Below are 10,611 nucleotides of genomic sequence, written 5' to 3' on the forward strand. Positions count from 1 at the left end.
ATTTGTGGTGGTTATTAAGCAGACCTACGAATTGCTTCGAAACTATACATTTCTAAATTTTCCTTTACAGGGTAAATGTATCAGCGTTCGCATTGGTACTTTTCAAGATGCATGAACGTGCAGTATCTACTTAATCCTGAAGTGATGCAAACGCTGCTGCGAGCCGAAGAATTTTTCTCAATACCTCTCTTCTCTAAATATATATATAATTTAGATCAGGGGTGCTATGCAGGATGCGCCGAGTTTCTCGTTCACCCGAGTTTTGCCCGAGTTTGCTCGACGGCAGTCAGTGAACGGAGATAGCGCGGAACGCGCCGAAGGCGTAGGCAAAAAAAATATGCAGACAAAAAGCCGCGTATGACAACATGAGCGCACCCTGCGCGGCACGCTGATTCCACGTTTCAAGCGCAGAAGGCTGCACAACGAAACGCACCAGCGCCGCGTATTGTTATCAACGGATTATCGCAACTTAGCGATACCGTGACTGTCCCGCTGTCTGTCAGCACACTTGCCGTGAGCCGCTTGCCACGCCTTTCCCGGGCGCGTCAAGGACGTGCCTCATCTTTCGGGCGCTATCTATCTATCCTCCATCGAATGCGCACGGGGTACATGCGGCGCATTCTTGCACCTACACTTTCACTCAAACGAATACGTTAAAATACAACAAATAAAATAACGCACATTTTTATTTCTTTAGGTATCTGTTTTTCGTTTTCAATGCTAGAAATTTCTGATGACAAACGGACATCGAGCAAATGATTAAATTTTGCACTTCTTGCCGTGAGTGGCGACAGGGAGGCGAAAGCTTAGAAGCGGTACATTGAAGCGGGTCGCACGCACGAGGGCGTTCATACGGTGATAAGTCGCCTAGGGGCGCTGCAGTGCTATTCTCAATAAAGTCGGTCATGATCCATGGACGGTCATGGCCACTTTTTCTCTATTAGGGGAATAGAAACGCAGCGCCGCGGTACGGCTGTTCATCGCAGGCGCTTCACTAGGCTATTAAGGCCTCCGCTTTACCGACTAAAAACGACACAACAGCTGTCGCTGCCAAATGACGGTATGTTATTTTAGAGCGCGTAGTGACGCAGTTCAGTGAAAATGTACCATGCAGTTTATCTTTGTGCGCGAAGCCTCTGCGATACATTGCGAAACGTGCGTGCTCCCCCAGCGACAGAATTCATCGCTTGTCATCGCTTGCCCAGTGAAGGCGCCTCTGAGCGCATGTACGCAGTATATGAGTGTGTTGTGCAGTCGAAGGTGCTTGCGGATTACCTCTGCTGGAGCCAGCAGCGATCGCAGATGGATATCGCAACGACACCGCAGCGCTCGCATTTTGGCAGGTGAGGGCTCTTGTGTGCAGTTATGAAATCAGATTTCGAATGGAGAGAGGTGTTGGAACTGTTGAGTGCGCAGTGCTTGTGATGAAGAAATGCCATTGCACTGGGCCTAGAAGAGCGAGCGATTCTCGGACGCTGATCATGTTTACGACGTTGTGGCTCCGTTTCATCACCGATGACAGAGCAGCCATCTGAAACTACTGCTGCAATACGCACTCCTCAGCATCGTCGTCTCCCTCGATGCCTCGACGCCTTGCAAGCACCTACAGTGACGTGCCGATAATTATTTACTGTGTGCTACGCGCCACAATGCAGGCAATGAAACCGTGTTGTGCGTCCATCTCAACCCGAGAAGATGTATGCCAGCGACAGTCAACGCTTTGTTTTTGATAGTGGTGCTCAGTACATCACCGATGACAGTGCGTTGTGCGTGTTTTACGTCGGCGGGCAAGATTGTTGATGCCTCTCAGCTCGACACCGCGTCGCTGTTGCCGGAAGATAAGTTGGGCGTGGCCCAACTGTAGTGGGTGCGCACAATAGTTACATGCCTCGCGCGGGGCGTGACCTCTGGTTTTGATTGACAGGCGAACTCGTGCTAAACTCGTACATCGCGAAACCCCCTCCGAGTTCAACTCGGGAACATGGCGGCGGCAGCAGCAGCCTGTTTGATTGCATCCAGCGGCAGCAAGCGTCAGTATGACCGTCCGGACCCGTTCACCTGCATGACCGACGGGGAGTTTCAGCGTCATTTTCGTCTGTCGAACACATCAGTGTGCTGGCTGTGTGACGAGCTAGGCGAAGACTCTCGTCTGCGGAGACAGCGTGGCGGGCTTCATTCGCTCACCGTCGTAGAGCAAGTCATCTGTGCCCTCCGTTTCTACGGGACTGGGAGTTTTCAGTTTCAGGGAAGCGTCGGCGCCGAGCTTTGCTTGGATGCCTTTATAGATTTCTGCTCCTGATCATTGTGTGCTATCAAATTGCAGAAGTCTATGCAACTGGTTCAAGGCATTACGTGTTTCTATAGTCGGATACAACTTTAGGAGGCTGCGGAATCTGCACTTTAAGGCAGGTGAACACAAGCCTGCACCAATGGGCACGCACTCGAGACTGATATCGTGCCGCCGGACACACTAATATTACTCGTTGGAGAGGGACTATTTCTTTAGACGTGTAGGCAATCGGCTGCTGTGCTTTGGTCATCTGGGTGGGGCCTCTCCTGTCTTCTGAAGTTTTATCCGACTGTAAAGGATGCTGCTTTTCATACAACACAAAAGGACAAAGTATACAATTATTTGGCCTATGAAATGGATACATCAGAAGTCTGCTATGCAAGGGCTTAAGATGTGTGAAATATGGCACATGCAATTATAAGACAATGTTAAAGAATATGTGGTATCGAACATGCTTGTAATGGCACATTTGAATCGGGGAGTGTTGCAGTCATATGCACAGTCTATAGGTGATAGCATTATTAAGTTCCTGCTGTTTCCTTTCTTCATTGTGAATTACACACACCGTTCATCTTGTGGCTAATCAACACGCACTGTATTCTTGCACATAGAAAGAACAAACAGCATGATGACGTGTATGCTGCATTAGTGTATTCTTTATTTTCATGGTCCAAGAGTGGCACAAGTTGTCTTACGTTTTTGCCTATTTTGAAGGGACACCAAGTGCATGTTACAAGTCTCCTAATATGCACAGCACAATGTTTACTGCAATAATTTTATTCATGTTCTTCAATAATAAACAAAATATTAAACTGAAAGCTCCTTTATAAGGTGCCTTCTGTGGGCTCGACAGGAGAGCAGTGAGGGCACCGATACTACTGTTGCGGAGCAGCCCTCTGGACCTTTGCCACACTCTCAAGAGCACGTGTCTGGCGCTCGCCTACTGCCACCAGGTGGTTGAGTGCCTCCTGCAGCAGAATGTTTTGCTGCAAAAAAGTGTATTGGAATGAATCAGCCGCATACAAACCATTATTTACAAAGAAAAATGCTCGTTGCACTATTAGTACTAAGTGCCCTTAACTGTGGAAGCCTCTAGTGTAGTATGCATAATAAAACAATGCGTTGGGACAACGTTGCTTTATTTTTCATAACTGGGGTTTTCTTTTTCAGAGCCAATTGTCATGTTGATTAGTGTGCCAGCAGCTGAGGTGGCCCCGCACCTTCACGAGTCTCTACTGTCAGCACCACAAACCTATTTTTGTTAGCTGCAAAACAAATGCCTCACCCTACAATCCCGTCTTATACGAGCTGGTTGCATCCTATGCCTACAAACATCATATTTTTGTCCCATTATGCAATTTTCTACCATCCTTGGCTGTAGTTCTCTCTCCTTGACATCCATTGTGTAATGCTTATGTAATCACCTGATATGAATTGGCAACAAGTGATCGAATACGTGCATGGCCTGCCTGCCGATTCCTTTTTTTTTTAAATCTCAACTAGCATATCAGTTGCCACGGTTTACCACGCCACTGTCTTCCTGCCTTAATGCTATCTGCAACAATTTTTGTTACTTCGCTTCCTACACAGTCCTTGACATTTCAAGTTTCTTTGTTAAGCTCCAGGTTTATGTCCCATATTGCATAACCGGTGGAATGCAATGATTCTAGACTTTTTTCAAGGATATCGGTAACGTGGCGATCACGATTCGGTAATGCCTACCATGTGCTGTTCAACCCATGAAATTTTTGTATAAGTTTCCTGCTTTATATCAGTACTTTCTATTGATATTTCACTTGGATAAAGATACTCTTCCATAAATTTTGCTAGCTTAATGTCACTCATGAATTTCTGTTACCTCACCAAGTTAGTGAAGGTTACCTTCATCTATTCCATATTTTCGCGGGCCCACTTGCACGTAAAAGCACGAACACTCATTGGTTCTCACTGCCTTCTTTAAACTGCTGGACATTCAGTTCGTTACTACGAAAGTGACTTAATCCGTGCACTCTTATTATGCTAAATATGAAACAGTAGAAATATACTTATCTGCAGTTTGTCGATGTCTCCTTCACCGTGTTGGTAGCGAGATCCATCGTCGGTACCACCTCCTTGTCGCATCGTAGCTATATAGGATGTCTGCCTTTTGCCCACACTATGTAATGTTCGTGACGCTCGCATTCACGCAGAGTGGAGGAACTAGGCGCACTCGCAGAAGCAGCACCGGACAAGTTGTTTCTTCAGCACTTCGCCGTGAACAGTAGGTGCGCGTTGCGATCTGTAAAATCGCCGAAGCTATTGGCAGTCTTACCGGGTGCACGGGAAGATTGCCCACGGAGGAACAGAACTATCCAAGAAATAGTGGCCTTCGTCGAGCCTGATCACTACGTCGCGCACTGCAAGCCCGTTGTACGGGTTTGTTTACACTGGGCCTCTCTGATGCTTAGCCGCCATGCTTGCCCGGTGAATGGATGTGATGACGCCACTACAGCGCTCCCTCGTGGTATAATGCGAAGCGTACTAAATTACAAATTAGTCTAAGGCGCATTCAGTGCACATCTCGTAAGCTTCAGAATGCTTCTAAACCACGTTAAAGTAACTAATAATATTGTACTAAATGCATTTGTTTTACAACTTGTTTCTGCATGTAATGCACTCGGTGGAACGACAAACAAGTGAAAGAAGGCACGACCATGCACCGACGGTATGATCACGTGATCCCCAGTTTGTCGACCGCCCAGAAGGCAACGCCCAAGGAATGATAGCCAGCCAGAGTGAATCTAGATAAACCAATGAAACTGGAGGCTTGTCGAAAGATAAACTGTGTCTCGGTACCATTCGTGCTTTCATCTTGGGGTGTCGCCAGAGCTCGTGAAGATCCCGAGTTTCGCCAAACTCGGCGCATCCTGCATAGTACCCCAGGTTTACATTATGTTCCATAACCCAAATCAATTAAACTTTTATTTACAAAACCACTTACACAAATTGGACCGTGATACTAGCGTAAAGTAACGTTTGGTGTGATCGTAATGTGTTTACGAAAATTGTTTGACGACAGTTACTTTCGATGTAGACATCTATCGATACATAAGTTGTATGAAGTTTTGCTGGCAGGCTGCTGCCAAGCATCTCGACGCGCCGTAATTTAGAGGAAACAGTGACGCAGGTGTGGGGTTCATTGTCTATGCTCGTCATACAAGCCCGTGGGAAATTTCCAGTGACAATTAGCAACTGATCGGACATAACAGGTTTTTTATTACCTCATGGACAGGAAAATGTTTGTAATATATATATACATATATATATATATATATATATATATATATATATATATATATATATATATATATATATATATATATATATATATATATATATATGCGCGTGTGTGTATTTCTGGGAACTTCTAGATTCTCGAAGATTCCGCGCTACCATGACTAACAAGTCATGGCTGTGATGACGATATGTACAGATGAGGAAGATGAGATGCTACTATTTTGCTCACATTCATTTCCGCCGGTGGCTGCAGAAGTGTGCTACGAAACGCGCCGGACACAAGGTTTCAAACGAGACACGTGCACTATCTCGATACGATCACAACTACGGTTAGAGGGAGTAAAATAAGGCGAAATGCGGTAATTAACATGCGAAGTTCCTTAAAGAATCTAGCAGAGTCCAAGAAAAGGTCTTTGAGTTTGTTAAACTAACCGGGAACACGTCCGACGGGAACACGTCGGGAACACGTAGTACTTCGTCACCAGGGCAGAAAATCACACTTCCGCTGTGGAGTCGTCGCGGTGCTTGCAAAAACCTTGGGAGATCCCAGGGTCAATGCAAGGTAGCGGCAGTGGGCGAGGCGGGAAGCAAATTGTTCGGAAAAGGGCATTGCCGATGAGACAGGAGCCGAGAAGAAAGATGCGTGAAGGGCGAAAGTTGGTGAGTGGCCGTGGACAAGGAAGAATGGGGAAAAGCTGATGGTACTTTGAGGTACGGCGCTATAGGCAGAAGCCATCAACTCTGGGTTACATCCCAGTTTTTGTAGACCGGGCTGATGCACATTGAGATCGTGTCCTAGAATGTATGATGGAAACGCTCGACCAAGCCATTGGTATGTGGATGGTAGCTGGAAGTTGTCTTATGAAGAGTTGTGGTAGCTCGTAGACCTTCGGAAAGAATGTGAGAGGAAGACCTTGCCACGATTGCTGAGGAGAACGAGCTGTGCTCCATGACGTAAAAATATGCTTCACAGGAAAAAAGTCCGCCACTTCAGAAGTTGTGCCAGAATATAGAGAAGCTGTCCCAGCATAACGAGTAATATGATCAACAGCTGTCACGATCCAGCGATTACCATTGGTGGTCAGTAGACGAGGCCCATAGAAGTCTATTCCGACGACCTCAAAGGGAGAGGCAGGAGAAAGGAGGGGTTGCAGGAGCCCAGGGGGTGCAGATGTAGGGCGTTTGCGGCCTTGACAAGGCACGCAAGAGGCGATATGCTTGGCCACGGTGGAGGAGAGACGAGGCCAAGAGAATCCGCTTCGAATCCGGTCCTACGTCTTGTGATATCCGAGGTGCCTTGCCGTTGGATCGTCGTGAAAAGCCTATAGAACATCGCTTTGTAGAGAACGGGAAATGTCGAGAACACATTTGTTACCATAGGGTAGGTAAGTGTAGCGGCGCAAGGCGCCGTTGTACAACTGAAATTGGTCAAGTTTTCGACGCAGATGGGAGTTTGGGGGCAAGGAGGAACCGCTTAGTCGGTCAAGAATGGTTCGACAACATGGGTCTGCATGATGGACAAGGACATGATGATAGTCAGTGCCTGGCCAGTCCAGTGTTCCTATCTATAAAGGGGATGAAGATGACTCACAAGATGAGCTATTTTGGGAGCCGTGGGTGGGTGATGCGAGATCGGAAGCGGGAATGGGAAAGAGCGTCGGCCCTCTTGCTGCTTCTTTTTTGACCTGTACATTATGTCGAAGTCGTACTCGTGTAAGAAAATCACCCAGGGCCCAAGACGACCCAATAAGTTCTTCACGGAGGAGAGCCAGTGCAACGCGAGATGGCCTCTAAAGACCGTCAAGCGGTGGCCGTGTAAATACGGGCGGAATTTTGGGGATAGATCACAGGGGCCTTGTTTATTTGTGTACAGCTGGCGCACTGCTGTATAGACATGCAGTAGCAATGTGCATCAATGTGCTAACAGATTTTATTTTGGCAATATCTTCCTGAACTTTGCTGAAGTGTGTTAACTTCAGAGAATAAATTGTAATAACTGCACCACCTGTATGCTTATGCTAATGCATCAGATCACATTTGTGTTTCAGTAGGAACCATTGTGCACATTTCGTGAGATAGCCTTCTGTTGTCGGAGATTTGTTAATATCTATCCTTAAAAAATTATGAAGTGTATTCCTCAACAACCAGCTACATGTTTCTATATTCACTTGCAAAACATCCTATTGTACTGCAAAAAAGATGGAGGGCCTTCATGCTTTTTCAAATGCTCAAAACATAAAACACTATTAATGTGCTAGCAGAGTCTTCGTACTTAGAAATAATTGCTTATAGCAGCCATTTTTCATACGGTCATACGGAAGCTAGTATTACCCTTGAGCTCGAATGTGAACGAAGATGATGTGGCGAGAAGTAATACAGCACAAATACTTTGTGGAAGTATTATGCACCACACAGTAAACCAGACATGAGAGAAATACGTTTGAAGTTAAATTCAGCTTCTACATGCTGACAGCACTCGCTGTGCGACGTCAACTGTGTGAGCAACTGTACTGCACGCGAATTTGACGTTTATTTGATCATTTTTCTGCTGAAAAAACTATTAGCAAGTTGCAAATGTTGCCACAGGTCCCTTGCTTCGCTCATAGCAGCACACAGCAGTGGGAAAACGCCACAGATCAAATATTAAAGCAGCAACTACGAGGTCTAGTACGCAGATTTACTTTGTCATACCATAGGCATGGTTGATGGCGCTTACTGCAGTGTCGATAGATGGCACTTTATACCCAGCAGGGGATAAATATCAATTACATTGAAGCTAGCCTATCCTCAATGAGCCTCAGTATGTGATGCAATGGCACTACAGCATTTGTTTGGTGCGCAGCATCCTGGCCACATTCAGTACACACAACCTCCATTACAATGAAAAGATGCAGGCATATCAGCTAAAGTGCATGCCACGTGCCAGCAAAGTTTTGGGAAGACGGTGCATTGTCCATAAGGCTCGTCTGTGTGTATGCCCGCTATTTGACCAGGAGAGGGCTGCAGTTGATGACGGAGGCAGTTCAGCTCGGTTTATACATACTTGAATGCAAATGTTAAGTTCATCCTGCGTTTAGCACTCAAGCAGGTGCCATGCTATCGCACTTGCCTTCAGAGAAAGTCTAGTGAAAGTGAAGCCTATTACTGCCGATGACGCGCATGCATGTGTAGTAGTGTGTATGTGTGTGTGTGGGCGCACAACCCGCCCCCGGCCCTAACAGTACGGTTATGAACTCTGCCAAGGACGCCATTCCATGCTAAGGCCTCCCCTACGCAAGATTACAAGGGTCCGCCATGACCCCCGGCCATTTCACAATAATCTGAGCTCAGGGACACCATTCCAAGCTGAGGCCTCCATGGCTGGATTAGAAGGGTCCGCTACAACCTCCGGCCACTTCAAGCTGTGGTCTGAGTTCACCGCCTTGGGAATGCCCTGGTCAATGCCCTTGATTGTAAGTCGGTTGTAATGGAAACGGCCGACTTCATTCGTGAGTGAAATGATCAAAGCCTTGTCCCCAGGCGATGCGATGGGTTACAGAGACTCGCCCCATGTATCCGGCATGGACCAGCGTTGGCACTGTACATTGCCACGCACTTCAAGCGTCACGCACAAGCACAGCCCAAACAACAGCGAGGCTTTCCTGCTAAGTAATTGTATATTTTTTTCTGCTGTGGAGAGGAAACGACTGGCTTAGGCAATGACTCGCTCACGAGAGGTATGGTTACGTTGTAATAAACAGCGCCTATGTCATGACCGCTAGCGTCGGTGTAGACGATGGTAGGTGTAGCCTTGTAAAAATGGCATAATACTGGCTCGCACGTGAGGGCTCACTTTAGGGCCTTAAAAATCGCTTCGCAGGCCTCGGTGCAAACGAAGGGTACGGCAACTCCAAGAAGCTGGTGGAGCGGAGAAACAAGCGTCGCAAGGTTGCGTATAAAACGGCGGAAGTAGGAGGCGCGGCGGAGAAAACTGCGCAAGTGTTTTGACATTTTAGCTGGGGAAGTTGAGGACTGCAGCAATATACTCCGGGTCCGGCCCAAGTCCTTCTTTACTAAGTGTCCCAGAACCTTGATGATCTTGGTGGCGAAGTGGCATTTTTTGTGTCTGTGTGTCCGGCTGCAGTCCAGCCTTGGCCAGACAGGCTAAAATTTCATCGAGGTGCTGGAGAGGTTGCGATAATGTTGAAGACAACTATATCGTCAAGGTAGCATAGGCAGGTCTTCCATTTCAGACCACGAAAGACACTGTCTATCATGTGGTAGAATCTGGCAGGCGCGTTTCAGATTCTGAAAGGCGTCACGTTGAATTCGTAGAGCCTATCCTGGGTGGCAACTGCTGTTTTCTCCTTGTCAAGCTTGTACATAAGTATTTGCCAGTAGTGAGATCGAAGATCAAGACTGGAGAAGTACACAGCGCCCTGCAGTGTGTCCAACGCGTCATCAGTTCGTGGCAGGTGATACACGTTTTTGCATGTGATTTTGTTGAGGGCGCGGTAGTCGACGTCAAAGCGTACTAAGCCGTCTTTCTGCGCAAGCACGATTGGAAGAGACCTGGAACTTGAGGAAGGGTTTATTATATTTCGGTGAAGCATGTCCCTCCAATTTTTTTTTTATAACATTGCGCTTGGTAAGAGAATCTCTATATGGACGGCGTTAAACAATGCGGGAGCCATCGGTCTGAATGCCATGAGTGGCGGCAGACGTTTTACAGAGGACTGATGAACGGAGTTCGAATAATGTATCGTGTTTTTTCAACAAATCGACTAGATGTAGTGTCTGAGTAGGTGAACGGCCTGTGTTGATGTAATTGGCAGAAGAGAACAAGAAGAGTCGAGTGGAGGCGAAGTAGACTCCGTCAGCGCGACATTCAAAGGAACAAGGACAACGCGTTGAGCATGAACAACGCATGTTATAGCTGATCCTCAGGGCAACAATTATGGATCGGGAGTGGTATTCAATGCAGTAACCATTGCGCACCCATCCTTAAAACGAAGAAAGTTGAGAGCGATTGCGATTCCTATAGATGAAATGCGGGCGTAAGGCGA

Source organism: Dermacentor albipictus, chromosome 2 (assembly GCF_038994185.2).
Source record: "Dermacentor albipictus isolate Rhodes 1998 colony chromosome 2, USDA_Dalb.pri_finalv2, whole genome shotgun sequence".
NCBI classification, from domain to species: domain Eukaryota; kingdom Metazoa; phylum Arthropoda; class Arachnida; order Ixodida; family Ixodidae; genus Dermacentor; species Dermacentor albipictus.